Source organism: Carcharodon carcharias, chromosome 2 (assembly GCF_017639515.1).
Source record: "Carcharodon carcharias isolate sCarCar2 chromosome 2, sCarCar2.pri, whole genome shotgun sequence".
NCBI lineage: Eukaryota > Metazoa > Chordata > Chondrichthyes > Lamniformes > Lamnidae > Carcharodon > Carcharodon carcharias.
In genome coordinates this window covers 77,616,201-77,632,201 of record NC_054468.1, presented here as the reverse complement: position 1 = coordinate 77,632,201, position 16,001 = coordinate 77,616,201, and positions in this window count along the sequence as shown.

Here is a 16,001-nt window from a genome sequence, read left to right as displayed (position 1 = left end):
TGATACTTCTGTTACTGCTGGTGTTTCCCTTGCTTCAGCTGTTGTTTCCCCGGCTGTTGCTGGTGTTTCCCCTGCTGCTGCTGGTGTTTCTCCTGTTACTGCTGTCGCTTCACCTGCTGCTGCTAGTGTCACCCCTGTTACAGCTGGTGTTTCCCCTGCCACTCCTGGCATTTCCCCTGTTACTGCTGGTGTTTCTCCTACTGCTGCTAGTGTTTCCCCTGCTGCTGCTTACGTTTCCCCTGTTACTGCTGGCGTTTCCCCTGCCGCTGCTCGCGTTTCCCTTGCTGCTGCTCATGTTTCCCCTGCCGCTGCTGGTGCTTCCCCTGCTGCTGCTGGCATTTCCCCTGTTACTGTCGGCATTTCCCCTGCTGCTGCTAGTGTTTCCCCTGCAGCTGCTGGCATTTCACCTGCTGCTGCTGGTGTTTCCCCTGCTGCTGATGGTGTTTCCTCTTTTACTGCTGATGCTTCCCCTGTTATTGCTGGTGTTTGCCTTGCTGCTGCTGGTGTTTCCCCTGCTGCTGCTGGTGTTTCCCCTGTTACTGCTGGTGTTTCTCTGCCGCTGCTGGTGTTTCCCCTGATACTGCTGGCATTTCCCTGTTCCTGCTGGTGTTTCCTCTGTGCTGCGGGTTTTTTCCCCTATTGCTGCTGGTGTTTCCCCTGTTACTATTCCCTTGCTGCTGCTGGTGTTTTCACTGCTGCTGCTGGTGTTTCCCCTGCCACTGCTGGTGTTTCCCCTGTTATTGCTGGTGTTTCCCTTACTGCTGCTGGTGTTTCCCTGTTACTGCTGGTGTTTCCCCTGCTGCTGCTGGTATTTGCCCTGCCGCTGTTTGTGTTTCCCTATTACCGCTGGTGTTTCCCTTGCTGCTGTTGTTTCCACTGCTGCTGCTGGTGTTTCCTCTGCTGCTTCTGCTTTTTCCCCTTTGCTGCTGGTGTTTCCCCTGTTACTGCTGGCATTTCCTCTGTTACTCTGTTGATTCCACTGCCACTGCTGGTGTTTCCCCTGCTGCTGCTGGTGATACTTCTGTTACTGCTGGTGTTTCCCTTGCTTCAGCTGTTGTTTCCCCACTGTTGCTGGTGTTTCCCCTGCTGCTGCTGGTGTTTCTCCTGTTACTGCTGTCGCTTCACCTGCTGCTGCTAGTGTCGCCCCTGTTACAGCTGGTGTTTCCTCTGCTGCTGCTGGTTTTTCCCCTATTGCTGCTGGTGTTTCCCCTGTTACTGCGGGCGTTTCCCCTGTTACTCTGTTGTTTCCACTGCCACTGCTGGTGTTTTCCCTTCCCTTCTGCTGGTGTTTCCCCTGCTGCTGATGGTGATACTCCTGTTATTGCTGGTGTTTCCCTTGCTTCAGCTGTTGTTTCCCCGGCTGTTGCTACTGTTTCTACTGCTGCTGCTGGTGTTTCTCCTGTCACTGCTGTCGCTTCCCCTGCCACTGCTGGCATTTCCCCTGTTACTGCTGGTGTTTCTCCTGCTGCTGCTAGTGTTTCCCCTGCTGCTGCTTTCGTTTCCCCTGTTACTGCTGGCGTTTCCCTGCTGCTGCTTTCGTTTCCCCTGTTACTGCTGGCGTTTCCCCTGCCACTGCTGGCGTTTCCCCTGTTACTTCTGGCGTTTCCCCTGCTGCTGCTAGTGTTGCCCCTGTTACAGCTGGTGTTTCCCCTGCCACTGCTGGCATTTCCCCTGTAACAGCTGGTGTTTCCCCTGCCATTACTGGTGTTTCCCCTGCTGCTGCAAGTGTTTCCCCTGTTATTCCCAGCATTTCCCCTGCTGCTGCTGACATTTCACCTGCTGCTGCTCGTGTTTCCCCTGCTGCTGCTGTTTCCTGTTACTGCTGGCGTTTCCCCTGCTGCTGGTATTTCCCTTACTGCTGCTGGCATTTATCCTGCTGCTGCTGGCATTTCCCCTGCTGCTGCTGATGCTTCCCCTGCCGCTGCTGGTGTTTCCCATACTGCTGCTGGCATTTATCCTGCTGCTGCTGGCATTTCCCCTGTTACTGCTTGCGTTTCCTCTGCTGCTGCTGGTGTTTCCTGTGCCGATGCTAGCATTTCCCCTGCTGCTGCTGATGTTTCCCCTGCAGCTGCTAGTGTTTCCCCTGTTACTGCTGGTGTTTCCGCTGTTACTGCTGGTGCTTCCCCTGCCACTGCTGGTGTTTCCCCTGTTATTGCGGGTTTTTCCCTTGCTACTGCTGGTGTTTCCCCTGCTGATGCTGGCGTTTCCCTGGTTGCTGCTAGTGTTTCCTCTGCCGCTGCTGGTATTTCACCTGTTACTGCTAGCGTTTCCCCTACCGCTGCTGGTGTTTTCACTGCTGCTGCTGGTGTTTCCCCTGCCACTGCTGGTGTTTCCCCTGTTATTGCTGGTGTTTCCCTTACTGCTGCTGGTGTTTCCACTGCTGCTGCTGGTGTTTGCCCTGCCGCTGCTGGTGTTTCCCTGTTACTGCTGGTGTTTCCCCTGCTGCTGCTGGTATTTGCCCTGCCGCTGCTTGTGTTTCCCTATTACCGCTGGTGTTTCCCTTGCGGCTGCTGTTTCCACTGCTGCTGCTGGTGTTTCCTCTGCTGCTGCTGCTTTTTCCCCTTTGCTGCTGGTGTTTCCCCTGTTACTGCTGGCATTTCCTCTGTTACTCTGTTGATTCCACTGCCACTGCTGGTGTTTCCCCTGCTGCTGCTGGTGATACTTCTGTTACTGCTGGTGTTTCCCTTGCTTCAGCTGTTGTTTCCCCGGCTGTTGCTGGTGTTTCCCCTGCTGCTGCTGGTGTTTCTCCTGTTACTGCTGTCGCTTCACCTGCTGCTGCTAGTGTCACCCCTGTTACAGCTGGTGTTTCCCCTGCCACTCCTGGCATTTCCCCTGTTACTGCTGGTGTTTCTCCTACTGCTGCTAGTGTTTCCCCTGCTGCTGCTTACGTTTCCCCTGTTACTGCTGGCGTTTCCCCTGCCGCTGCTCGCGTTTCCCTTGCTGCTGCTCATGTTTCCCCTGCCGCTGCTGGTGCTTCCCCTGCTGCTGCTGGCATTTCCCCTGTTACTGTCGGCATTTCCCCTGCTGCTGCTAGTGTTTCCCCTGCAGCTGCTGGCATTTCACCTGCTGCTGCTGGTGTTTCCCCTGCTGCTGATGGTGTTTCCTCTTTTACTGCTGATGCTTCCCCTGTTATTGCTGGTGTTTGCCTTGCTGCTGCTGGTGTTTCCCCTGCTGCTGCTGGTGTTTCCCCTGTTACTGCTGGTGTTTCCTCTGCCGCTGCTGGTGTTTCCCCTGATACTGCTGGCATTTCCCCTGTTCCTGCTGGTGTTTCCTCTGCTGCTGCTGGTTTTTCCCCTATTGCTGCTGGTGTTTCCCCTGTTACTGCGGGCGTTTCCCCTGTTACTCTGTTGTTTCCACTGCCACTGCTGGTGTTTTCCCTTCTGCTGGTGTTTCCCCTGCTGCTGATGGTGATACTCCTGTTATTGCTGGTGTTTCCCTTGCTTCAGCTGTTGTTTCCCCGGCTGTTGCTAGTGTTTCTACTGCTGCTGCTGGTGTTTCTCCTGTCACTGCTGTCGCTTCCCCTGCCACTGCTGGCATTTCCCCTGTTACTGCTGGTGTTTCTCCTGCTGCTGCTAGTGTTTCCCCTGCTGCTGCTTTCGTTTCCCCTGTTACTGCTGGCGTTTCCCTGCTGCTGCTTTCGTTTCCCCTGTTACTGCTGGCGTTTCCCCTGCCACTGCTGGCGTTTCCCCTGTTACTTCTGGCGTTTCCCCTGCTGCTGCTAGTGTTGCCCCTGTTACAGCTGGTGTTTCCCCTGCCACTGCTGGCATTTCCCCTGTAACAGCTGGTGTTTCCCCTGCCATTACTGGTGTTTCCCCTGCTGCTGCAAGTGTTTCCCCTGTTATTCCCAGCATTTCCCCTGCTGCTGCTGACATTTCACCTGCTGCTGCTCGTGTTTCCCCTGCTGCTGCTGTTTCCTGTTACTGCTGGCGTTTCCCCTGCTGCTGGTATTTCCCTTACTGCTGCTGGCATTTATCCTGCTGCTGCTGGCATTTCCCCTGCTGCTGCTGATGCTTCCCCTGCCGCTGCTGGTGTTTCCCATACTGCTGCTGGCATTTATCCTGCTGCTGCTGGCATTTCCCCTGTTACTGCTTGCGTTTCCTCTGCTGCTGCTGGTGTTTCCTGTGCCGATGCTAGCATTTCCCCTGCTGCTGCTGATGTTTCCCCTGCAGCTGCTAGTGTTTCCCCTGTTACTGCTGGTGTTTCCGCTGTTACTGCTGGTGCTTCCCCTGCCACTGCTGGTGTTTCCCCTGTTATTGCGGGTTTTTCCCTTGCTACTGCTGGTGTTTCCCCTGCTGATGCTGGCGTTTCCCTGGTTGCTGCTAGTGTTTCCTCTGCCGCTGCTGGTATTTCACCTGTTACTGCTAGCGTTTCCCCTACCGCTGCTGGTGTTTTCACTGCTGCTGCTGGTGTTTCCCCTGCCACTGCTGGTGTTTCCCCTGTTATTGCTGGTGTTTCCCTTACTGCTGCTGGTGTTTCCACTGCTGCTGCTGGTGTTTGCCCTGCCGCTGCTGGTGTTTCCCTGTTACTGCTGGTGTTTCCCCTGCTGCTGCTGGTATTTGCCCTGCCGCTGCTTGTGTTTCCCTATTACCGCTGGTGTTTCCCTTGCGGCTGCTGTTTCCACTGCTGCTGCTGGTGTTTCCTCTGCTGCTGCTGCTTTTTCCCCTTTGCTGCTGGTGTTTCCCCTGTTACTGCTGGCATTTCCTCTGTTACTCTGTTGATTCCACTGCCACTGCTGGTGTTTCCCCTGCTGCTGCTGGTGATACTTCTGTTACTGCTGGTGTTTCCCTTGCTTCAGCTGTTGTTTCCCCGGCTGTTGCTGGTGTTTCCCCTGCTGCTGCTGGTGTTTCTCCTGTTACTGCTGTCGCTTCACCTGCTGCTGCTAGTGTCACCCCTGTTACAGCTGGTGTTTCCCCTGCCACTCCTGGCATTTCCCCTGTTACTGCTGGTGTTTCTCCTACTGCTGCTAGTGTTTCCCCTGCTGCTGCTTACGTTTCCCCTGTTACTGCTGGCGTTTCCCCTGCCGCTGCTCGCGTTTCCCTTGCTGCTGCTCATGTTTCCCCTGCCGCTGCTGGTGCTTCCCCTGCTGCTGCTGGCATTTCCCCTGTTACTGTCGGCATTTCCCCTGCTGCTGCTAGTGTTTCCCCTGCAGCTGCTGGCATTTCACCTGCTGCTGCTGGTGTTTCCCCTGCTGCTGATGGTGTTTCCTCTTTTACTGCTGATGCTTCCCCTGTTATTGCTGGTGTTTGCCTTGCTGCTGCTGGTGTTTCCCCTGCTGCTGCTGGTGTTTCCCCTGTTACTGCTGGTGTTTCCTCTGCCGCTGCTGGTGTTTCCCCTGATACTGCTGGCATTTCCCCTGTTCCTGCTGGTGTTTCCTCTGCTGCTGCTGGTTTTTCCCCTATTGCTGCTGGTGTTTCCCCTGTTACTGCGGGCGTTTCCCCTGTTACTCTGTTGTTTCCACTGCCACTGCTGGTGTTTTCCCTTCTGCTGGTGTTTCCCCTGCTGCTGATGGTGATACTCCTGTTATTGCTGGTGTTTCCCTTGCTTCAGCTGTTGTTTCCCCGGCTGTTGCTACTGTTTCTACTGCTGCTGCTGGTGTTTCTCCTGTCACTGCTGTCGCTTCCCCTGCCACTGCTGGCATTTCCCCTGTTACTGCTGGTGTTTCTCCTGCTGCTGCTAGTGTTTCCCCTGCTGCTGCTTTCGTTTCCCCTGTTACTGCTGGCGTTTCCCCTGCCACTGCTGGCGTTTCCCCTGTTACTGCTGGCGTTTCCCCTGCTGCTGCTAGTGTTGCCCCTGTTACAGCTGGTGTTTCCCCTGCCACTGCTGGCATTTCCCCTGTAACAGCTGGTGTTTCCCCTGCCATTACTGGTGTTTCCCCTGCTGCTGCAAGTGTTTCCCCTGTTATTCCCAGCATTTCCCCTGCTGCTGCTGACATTTCACCTGCTGCTGCTCGTGTTTCCCCTGCTGCTGCTGTTTCCTGTTACTGCTGGCGTTTCCCCTGCTGCTGGTATTTCCCTTACTGCTGCTGGCATTTATCCTGCTGCTGCTGGCATTTCCCCTGCTGCTGCTGATGCTTCCCCTGCCGCTGCTGGTGTTTCCCATACTGCTGCTGGCATTTATCCTGCTGCTGCTGGCATTTCCCCTGTTACTGCTTGCGTTTCCTCTGCTGCTGCTGGTGTTTCCTGTGCCGATGCTAGCATTTCCCCTGCTGCTGCTGATGTTTCCCCTGCAGCTGCTAGTGTTTCTCCTGCAGCTGCTGGTGTTTCCTCTGTTGCTGCTGGTGTTTCCCCTGCCATTGCTGGTGTTTCCCCTGTTACTGCTGGTGTTTCCGCTGTTACTGCTGGTGCTTCCCCTGCCACTGCTGGTGTTTCCCCTGTTATTGCGGGTTTTTCCCTTGCTGCTGCTGGTGTTTCCCCTGCTGATGCTGGCGTTTCCCTGGTTGCTGCTAGTGTTTCCCCTGTCGCTGCTGGTATTTCACCTGTTACTGCAGGCGTTTCCCCTACCGCTGCTGGTGTTTGCCCTGTTACTGCTGGTGTTTCCCCTGTTACTGCTGGTGTTTCCCCTGATACTGCTGGCATTTCCCCTGTTCCTGCTGGTGTTTCCTCTGCTGCTGCTGGTTTTTCCCCTATTGCTGCTGGTGTTTCCCCTGTTACTGCTGGCGTTTCCCCTGTTACTCTGTTGTTTCCATTGCAACTGCTGGTGTTTTCCTTTCTGCTGGTGTTTCCTCTGCTGCTGCTGGTGTTTCTCCTGTCACTGCTGTCGCTTCCCCTGCTGCTGCTGGCATTTCCTCTATTACTGCTGGTGTTTCCACTGCTGCTGCAAGTGTTTCCTCTGCTGCTGCTGGCTTTTCCCCTGTTACTGCTGGCGTTTCCCCTGCTGCTGCTGGCGTTTCCCCTGTTACTGCTGGCGTTTCCCCTGCTGCTGCTAGTGTTGCTCCTGTTACAGCTGGTGTTTCCCCTGCCGCCGCTGGCGTTTCCCCTGCCGCTGCTCGTGGTTCCCCTGTAACAGCTGGTGTTTCCCCTGCCATTACTGGTGTTTCCCCTGCCATTACTGGTGTTTCCCCTGCTGCTGCTGGTGTTTCCCCTGTTATTGCCAGCGTTTCCCCTGCTGCTGCTAGGGTTTCCCCTGCAGCTGCTGGCATTTCCCCTGCTGCTGCTGGTGTTTGCCCTGTTACTGCTGGTGTTTCCCCTGCCGCTGCTGGTGTTTCCCTTGCTGCTGCTGGTGTTTCCCCTGTTACTGCTGGTGTTTCCCCTACTGCTGCTGTTTCCCCTGTTACTGCTGTCGTTTCCCTTGTTACTGCTAGTGTTTCCCCTGCCGCTGCTGGTGTTTCCCCTATTACAGCTGGCGTTTCCCCTGTTACTGCTGGTGTTTGCCTTGCTGCTGGTGTTTCCCCTGCTGCTGCTGGTGTTTCCCCGGTTACTGCTTGCGTTTCCCCTGCCGCTGCTGGCGTTTCCCCTGCTGCTGCTCGGGTTTCCCCTGCTGCTGCTGGCGTTTCCCTTGTTACTGCCGCGTTTCCCCTGCTGCTGCTAGTGTTTCCCCTGCTGCTGCTGGCATTTCACCTGCTGCTGCTGGTGTTTCCCCTGCTGCTGCTGGTGTATCCGCTGTTAGTGCTGGTGTTTCCCTTGCTGCTGCTGGTGTTTCCCATGCTTTGTTGTTGTTTCCCCTGCTGCTGCTGGTGTTTCCCCTGTTACTGCTTGCGTTTCCTCTGCTGCTGCTAGTGTTTCCTGTGCCGATGCTGGCATTTTCCCTGCTGCTGCTGATGTTTCCCCTGCCGCTGCTCGTGTTTCCCCTGCCGCTGCTGGTGTTTCCCCTGCCACTGCTGGTGTTTCCCCTGCTACTGCTGGTGTTTCCCCTGCCACTGCTGGTGTTTCCCCTGTTACTGCTGGTGTTTCCCCTGCCACTGCTGGTGTTTCCCCTGTTACTGCTAGTGTTTCCCCTGCCACTGCTGGTGTTTCCTCTGTTACTGCTGGTGTTTCCCCTGCAATTGCTTGTGTTTCCCCTGTTACTGCTGGTGTTTCCCTTGCTGCTGTTGGTGTTTCCCCTGCAGCTGCTGGTGTTTCCCCTATTACTGCTGGTGTTTACCCTGCCGCTGCTGGTGTATCCCCAGTTACTGCTGTCGTTTTCACTACTGCTGCTGGTGTTTCCCCTGGTACTGCTGCTGTATCCGCTGTTAGTGCTGGTGTTTCCCTTGCCGCTGCTGGTGTTTCCCCTGTTACTGCTGCCAGTGTATCCCCTGCTGCTGCTGGTGTTTCCCTCGCTGCTGCTGGTGTTTCCACTGCTGCTGCTGGTGTTTCCCCTGTTATTGCTGGTGTTTCCCTTGCTGCTGCTGGTGTTTCCACTGCTGCTGCTGGTGTTTCTCCTGTTACTGCTGCTGATTCCCTCGCTGCTGCTAGTGTTTCCCCTTCTGCTGCTGGCATTTCACCTGCTGCTGCTGGTGTTTCCCCTGCTGCTGCGGGTGTATCCTCTGTTAGTGTTGGTGTTTCCCTTGCTGCTGCTGGTGTTTCTCCTGTCACTGCTGTCGCTTCCCCTGCTGCTGCTGGCATTTCCTCTGTTACTGCTGGTGTTTCCACTGCTGCTGCTAGTGTTTCCCCTGCTGCTGCTGGCTTTTCCCCTGTTACTGCTGGCATTTCCCCTGCCGCTGCTGGCGTTTCCCCTGTTACTGCTGTCGCTTCCCCTGCTGCTGCTAGTGTTGCCCCTGTTACAGCTGGTGTTTACCCTGCCATTGCTGGCATTTCCCCTGTTACTGCTGGTGTTTCTCCTGCTGCTGCTAGTGTTTCCCCTGCTGCTGCTTGCGGTTCCCCTGTCACTGCTGGCGTTTCCCCTGCCGCTGCTGGCGTTTCCCCTGTTACTGCTGGCGTTTCCCCTGCCGCTGCTGGCATTTCCCCTGTTACTGCTGGCGTTTCCCCTGTTATTGCCAGCGTTTGCCCTGCTGCTGCTCGGGTTTCCCCTGCAGCTGCTGGCATTTCCCCTGCTGCTGCTGCTGTTTGCACTGTTACTGCTGGTGTTTCCCCTGCCGCTGCTGGTGTTTCCCCTGCTACTGCTGGTGTTTCCCCTGCCACTGCTGGTGTTTCCCCTGTTACTGCTAGTGTTTCCCCTGCCACTGCTGGTGTTTCCTCTGTTACTGCTGGTGTTTCCCCTGCCATTGCTTGTGTTTCCCCTGTTACTGCTGGTGTTTCCCTTGCTGCTGCTGGTGTTTCCCCTGCAGCTGCTGGTGTTTCCCCTATTACTGCTGGTGTTTACCCTGCCGCTGCTGGTGTATCCCCAGTTACTGCTGTCGTTTTCACTACTGCTGCTGGTGTTTCCCCTGGTACTGCTGCTGTATCCGCTGTTAGTGCTGGTGTTTCCCTTGCCGCTGCTGGTGTTTCCCCTGTTACTGCTGCCAGTGTTTCCCCTGCTGCTGCTGGTGTTTCCCTCGCTGCTGCTGGTGTTTCCACTGCTGCTGCTGGTGTTTCCCCTGTTACTGCTGCTGATTCCCCTGCCGCTGCTGGTGTTACCCCTGCCACTGCTGGTGTTTCCCCTGTTACTGCTGGTGTTTCCCCTGCCGCTGCTGGTGTTTCCTCTGTTACTGCTGGTGTTTCCTCAGTTACTGCTGGTGTTTCCCCTGCCACTGCTAGTGTTCCCCTGCTGCTGCTGGCGTTTCCCCTGCTGATGCTGGCGTTTCCCTTGTTGCTGCTAGTGTTTCCCCTGCTGCTGCTGGTATTTCACCTGTTACTGCTGGCGTTTCCCCTGCCGCTGCTGGTGTTTCCTCTGTTACTGCTGGTGTTTCTCCTGCTACTGCTGGTGTTTCCCCTTTTACTGCTGGTGCTTCCTCGGCCGCTGCTGGTGTTTCCCCTGCCGCTGCTGGTGTTTCCTCGCTGCTGCTGGTGCTTCCCGTGTTACTGCTGCTGTTGCCCCTACAGCTGCTGCTGTTTCCCCTGCTGCTGCTGGTGTTTCCCTTGTTACTGCTGGTGTTTCCCCTGCTGCTGCTGGTGTTTCCCCTGTTACTGCTCGTGTTTCCCGTGCTGCTGCTGGTGTTTCACCTGGTACTGCTTATGTTGCCCCTACCGCTGCTGGTGTTTCCCCTGCTGCTGCTGGTGATTCCCCTGTTACTGCTGGTTGTTCCCCTGCCGCTGCTGGTGTTTCCTCTGTTACTGCTGGTGTTTCCCCTGCCACTGCTGGTGTTTCCCCTGTTATTGCTGGTGTTTCCCTTGCTGCTGCTGGTGTTTTCACTGCTGCTGCTGGTGTTTCCCCTGCCACTGCTGGTGTTTCCCCTGTTATTGCTGGTGTTTCCCTTACTGCTGCTGGTGTTTCCCTGTTACTGCTGGTGTTTCCCCTGCTGCTGCTGGTATTTGCCCTGCCGCTGTTTGTGTTTCCCTATTACTGCTGGTGTTTCCCTTGCTGCTGTTGTTTCCACTGCTGCTGCTGGTGTTTCCTCTGCTGCTTCTGCTTTTTCCCCTTTGCTGCTGGTGTTTCCCCTGTTACTGCTGGCATTTCCTCTGTTACTCTGTTGATTCCACTGCCACTGCTGGTGTTTCCCCTGCTGCTGCTGGTGATACTTCTGTTACTGCTGGTGTTTCCCTTGCTTCAGCTGTTGTTTCCCCGGCTGTTGCTGGTGTTTCCCCTGCTGCTGCTGGTGTTTCTCCTGTTACTGCTGTCGCTTCACCTGCTGCTGCTAGTGTCGCCCCTGTTACAGCTGGTGTTTCCCCTGCCACTCCTGGCATTTCCCCTGTTACTGCTGGTGTTTCTCCTACTGCTGCTAGTGTTTCCCCTGCTGCTGCTTGCGTTTCCCCTGTTACTGCTGGCGTTTCCCCTGCCGCTGCTCGCGTTTCCCTTGCTGCTGCTCATGTTTCCCCTGCCGCTGCTGGTGCTTCCCCTGCTGCTGCTGGCATTTCCCCTGTTACTGTCGGCGTTTCCCCTGCTGCTGCTAGTGTTTCCCCTGCAGCTGCTGGCATTTCACCTGCTGCTGCTGGTGTTTCCCCTGCTGCTGATGGTGCTTCCTCTTTTACTGCTGGTGCTTCCCCTGTTATTGCTGGTGTTTGCCTTGCTGCTGCTGGTGTTTCCCCTGCTGCTGCTGGTGTTTCCCCTGTTACTGCTGGTGTTTCCTCTGCTGCTGCTGGTTTTTCCCCTATTGCTGCTGGTGTTTCCCCTGTTACTGCAGGCGTTTCCCCTGTTACTCTGTTGTTTCCACTGCCACTGCTGGTGTTTTCCCTTCTGCTGGTGTTTCCCCTGCTGCTGATGGTGATACTCCTGTTATTGCTGGTGTTTCCCTTGCTTCAGCTGTTGTTTCCCCGGCTGTTGCTAGTGTAACCTCTGCTGCTGCTGGTGTTTCTCCTGTCACTGCTGTCGCTTCCCCTGCCACTGCTGGCATTTCCCCTGTTACTGCTGGTGTTTCTCCTGCTGCTGCTAGTGTTTCCCCTGCTGCTGCTTTCGTTTCCCCTGTTACTGCTGGCGTTTCCCCTGCCACTGCTGGCGTTTCCCCTGTTACTTCTGGCGTTTCCCCTGCTGCTGCTAGTGTTGCCCCTGTTACAGCTGGTGTTTCCCCTGCCACTGCTGGCATTTCCCCTGTAACAGCTGGTGTTTCCCCTGCCATTACTGGTGTTTCCCCTGCTGCTGCAAGTGTTTCCCCTGTTATTCCCAGCATTTCCCCTGCTGCTGCTGACATTTCACCTGCTGCTGCTCGTGTTTCCCCTGCTGCTGCTGTTTCCTGTTACTGCTGGCGTTTCCCCTGCTGCTGGTATTTCCCTTACTGCTGCTGGCATTTATCCTGCTGCTGCTGGCATTTCCCCTGCTGCTGCTGATGCTTCCCCTGCCGCTGCTGGTGTTTCCCATACTGCTGCTGGCATTTATCCTGCTGCTGCTGGCATTTCCCCTGTTACTGCTTGCGTTTCCTCTGCTGCTGCTGGTGTTTCCTGTGCCGATGCTAGCATTTCCCCTGCTGCTGCTGATGTTTCCCCTGCAGCTGCTAGTGTTTCCCCTGTTACTGCTGGTGTTTCCGCTGTTACTGCTGGTGCTTCCCCTGCCACTGCTGGTGTTTCCCCTGTTATTGCGGGTTTTTCCCTTGCTACTGCTGGTGTTTCCCCTGCTGATGCTGGCGTTTCCCTGGTTGCTGCTAGTGTTTCCTCTGCCGCTGCTGGTATTTCACCTGTTACTGCTAGCGTTTCCCCTACCGCTGCTGGTGTTTTCACTGCTGCTGCTGGTGTTTCCCCTGCCACTGCTGGTGTTTCCCCTGTTATTGCTGGTGTTTCCCTTACTGCTGCTGGTGTTTCCACTGCTGCTGCTGGTGTTTGCCCTGCCGCTGCTGGTGTTTCCCTGTTACTGCTGGTGTTTCCCCTGCTGCTGCTGGTATTTGCCCTGCCGCTGCTTGTGTTTCCCTATTACCGCTGGTGTTTCCCTTGCGGCTGCTGTTTCCACTGCTGCTGCTGGTGTTTCCTCTGCTGCTGCTGCTTTTTCCCCTTTGCTGCTGGTGTTTCCCCTGTTACTGCTGGCATTTCCTCTGTTACTCTGTTGATTCCACTGCCACTGCTGGTGTTTCCCCTGCTGCTGCTGGTGATACTTCTGTTACTGCTGGTGTTTCCCTTGCTTCAGCTGTTGTTTCCCCGGCTGTTGCTGGTGTTTCCCCTGCTGCTGCTGGTGTTTCTCCTGTTACTGCTGTCGCTTCACCTGCTGCTGCTAGTGTCACCCCTGTTACAGCTGGTGTTTCCCCTGCCACTCCTGGCATTTCCCCTGTTACTGCTGGTGTTTCTCCTACTGCTGCTAGTGTTTCCCCTGCTGCTGCTTACGTTTCCCCTGTTACTGCTGGCGTTTCCCCTGCCGCTGCTCGCGTTTCCCTTGCTGCTGCTCATGTTTCCCCTGCCGCTGCTGGTGCTTCCCCTGCTGCTGCTGGCATTTCCCCTGTTACTGTCGGCATTTCCCCTGCTGCTGCTAGTGTTTCCCCTGCAGCTGCTGGCATTTCACCTGCTGCTGCTGGTGTTTCCCCTGCTGCTGATGGTGTTTCCTCTTTTACTGCTGATGCTTCCCCTGTTATTGCTGGTGTTTGCCTTGCTGCTGCTGGTGTTTCCCCTGCTGCTGCTGGTGTTTCCCCTGTTACTGCTGGTGTTTCCTCTGCCGCTGCTGGTGTTTCCCCTGATACTGCTGGCATTTCCCCTGTTCCTGCTGGTGTTTCCTCTGCTGCTGCTGGTTTTTCCCCTATTGCTGCTGGTGTTTCCCCTGTTACTGCGGGCGTTTCCCCTGTTACTCTGTTGTTTCCACTGCCACTGCTGGTGTTTTCCCTTCTGCTGGTGTTTCCCCTGCTGCTGATGGTGATACTCCTGTTATTGCTGGTGTTTCCCTTGCTTCAGCTGTTGTTTCCCCGGCTGTTGCTACTGTTTCTACTGCTGCTGCTGGTGTTTCTCCTGTCACTGCTGTCGCTTCCCCTGCCACTGCTGGCATTTCCCCTGTTACTGCTGGTGTTTCTCCTGCTGCTGCTAGTGTTTCCCCTGCTGCTGCTTTCGTTTCCCCTGTTACTGCTGGCGTTTCCCCTGCCACTGCTGGCGTTTCCCCTGTTACTGCTGGCGTTTCCCCTGCTGCTGCTAGTGTTGCCCCTGTTACAGCTGGTGTTTCCCCTGCCACTGCTGGCATTTCCCCTGTAACAGCTGGTGTTTCCCCTGCCATTACTGGTGTTTCCCCTGCTGCTGCAAGTGTTTCCCCTGTTATTCCCAGCATTTCCCCTGCTGCTGCTGACATTTCACCTGCTGCTGCTCGTGTTTCCCCTGCTGCTGCTGTTTCCTGTTACTGCTGGCGTTTCCCCTGCTGCTGGTATTTCCCTTACTGCTGCTGGCATTTATCCTGCTGCTGCTGGCATTTCCCCTGCTGCTGCTGATGCTTCCCCTGCCGCTGCTGGTGTTTCCCATACTGCTGCTGGCATTTATCCTGCTGCTGCTGGCATTTCCCCTGTTACTGCTTGCGTTTCCTCTGCTGCTGCTGGTGTTTCCTGTGCCGATGCTAGCATTTCCCCTGCTGCTGCTGATGTTTCCCCTGCAGCTGCTAGTGTTTCTCCTGCAGCTGCTGGTGTTTCCTCTGTTGCTGCTGGTGTTTCCCCTGCCATTGCTGGTGTTTCCCCTGTTACTGCTGGTGTTTCCGCTGTTACTGCTGGTGCTTCCCCTGCCACTGCTGGTGTTTCCCCTGTTATTGCGGGTTTTTCCCTTGCTGCTGCTGGTGTTTCCCCTGCTGATGCTGGCGTTTCCCTGGTTGCTGCTAGTGTTTCCCCTGTCGCTGCTGGTATTTCACCTGTTACTGCAGGCGTTTCCCCTACCGCTGCTGGTGTTTGCCCTGTTACTGCTGGTGTTTCCCCTGTTACTGCTGGTGTTTCCCCTGATACTGCTGGCATTTCCCCTGTTCCTGCTGGTGTTTCCTCTGCTGCTGCTGGTTTTTCCCCTATTGCTGCTGGTGTTTCCCCTGTTACTGCTGGCGTTTCCCCTGTTACTCTGTTGTTTCCATTGCAACTGCTGGTGTTTTCCTTTCTGCTGGTGTTTCCTCTGCTGCTGCTGGTGTTTCTCCTGTCACTGCTGTCGCTTCCCCTGCTGCTGCTGGCATTTCCTCTATTACTGCTGGTGTTTCCACTGCTGCTGCAAGTGTTTCCTCTGCTGCTGCTGGCTTTTCCCTTGTTACTGCTGGTGTTTCCCCTGCTGCTGCTGGCGTTTCCCCTGTTACTGCTGGCGTTTCCCCTGCTGCTGCTAGTGTTGCTCCTGTTACAGCTGGTGTTTCCCCTGCCGCCGCTGGCGTTTCCCCTGCCGCTGCTCGTGGTTCCCCTGTAACAGCTGGTGTTTCCCCTGCCATTACTGGTGTTTCCCCTGCCATTACTGGTGTTTCCCCTGCTGCTGCTGGTGTTTCCCCTGTTATTGCCAGCGTTTCCCCTGCTGCTGCTAGGGTTTCCCCTGCAGCTGCTGGCATTTCCCCTGCTGCTGCTGGTGTTTGCCCTGTTACTGCTGGTGTTTCCCCTGCCGCTGCTGGTGTTTCCCTTGCTGCTGCTGGTGTTTCCCCTGTTACTGCTGGTGTTTCCCCTACTGCTGCTGTTTCCCCTGTTACTGCTGTCGTTTCCCTTGTTACTGCTAGTGTTTCCCCTGCCGCTGCTGGTGTTTCCCCTATTACAGCTGGCGTTTCCCCTGTTACTGCTGGTGTTTGCCTTGCTGCTGGTGTTTCCCCTGCTGCTGCTGGTGTTTCCCCGGTTACTGCTTGCGTTTCCCCTGCCGCTGCTGGCGTTTCCCCTGCTGCTGCTCGGGTTTCCCCTGCTGCTGCTGGCGTTTCCCTTGTTACTGCCGCGTTTCCCCTGCTGCTGCTAGTGTTTCCCCTGCTGCTGCTGGCATTTCACCTGCTGCTGCTGGTGTTTCCCCTGCTGCTGCTGGTGTATCCGCTGTTAGTGCTGGTGTTTCCCTTGCTGCTGCTGGTGTTTCCCATGCTTAGTGGTTGTTTCCCCTGCTGCTGCTGGTGTTTCCCCTGTTACTGCTTGCGTTTCCTCTGCTGCTGCTAGTGTTTCCTGTGCCGATGCTGGCATTTTCCCTGCTGCTGCTGTTTCCCCTGCCGCTGCTCGTGTTTCCCCTGCCGCTGCTGGTGTTTCCCTTGCTGCTGCTGGTGTTTCCCCTGCCACTGCTGGTGTTTCCCCTGCTACTGCTGGTGTTTCCCCTGCCACTGCTGGTGTTTCCCCTGTTACTGCTGGTGTTTCCCCTGCCACTGCTGGTGTTTCCCCTGTTACTGCTAGTGTTTCCCCTGCCACTGCTGGTGTTTCCTCTGTTACTGCTGGTGTTTCCCCTGCCATCGCTTGTGTTTCCCCTGTTACTGCTGGTGTTTCCCTTGCTGCTGTTGGTGTTTCCCCTGCAGCTGCTGGTGTTTCCCCTATTACTGCTGGTGTTTACCCTGCCGCTGCTGGTGTATCCCCAGTTACTGCTGTCGTTTTCACTACTGCTGCTGGTGTTTCCCCTGGTACTGCTGCTGTATCCGCTGTTAGTGCTGGTGTTTCCCTTGCCGCTGCTGGTGTTTCCCCTGTTACTGCT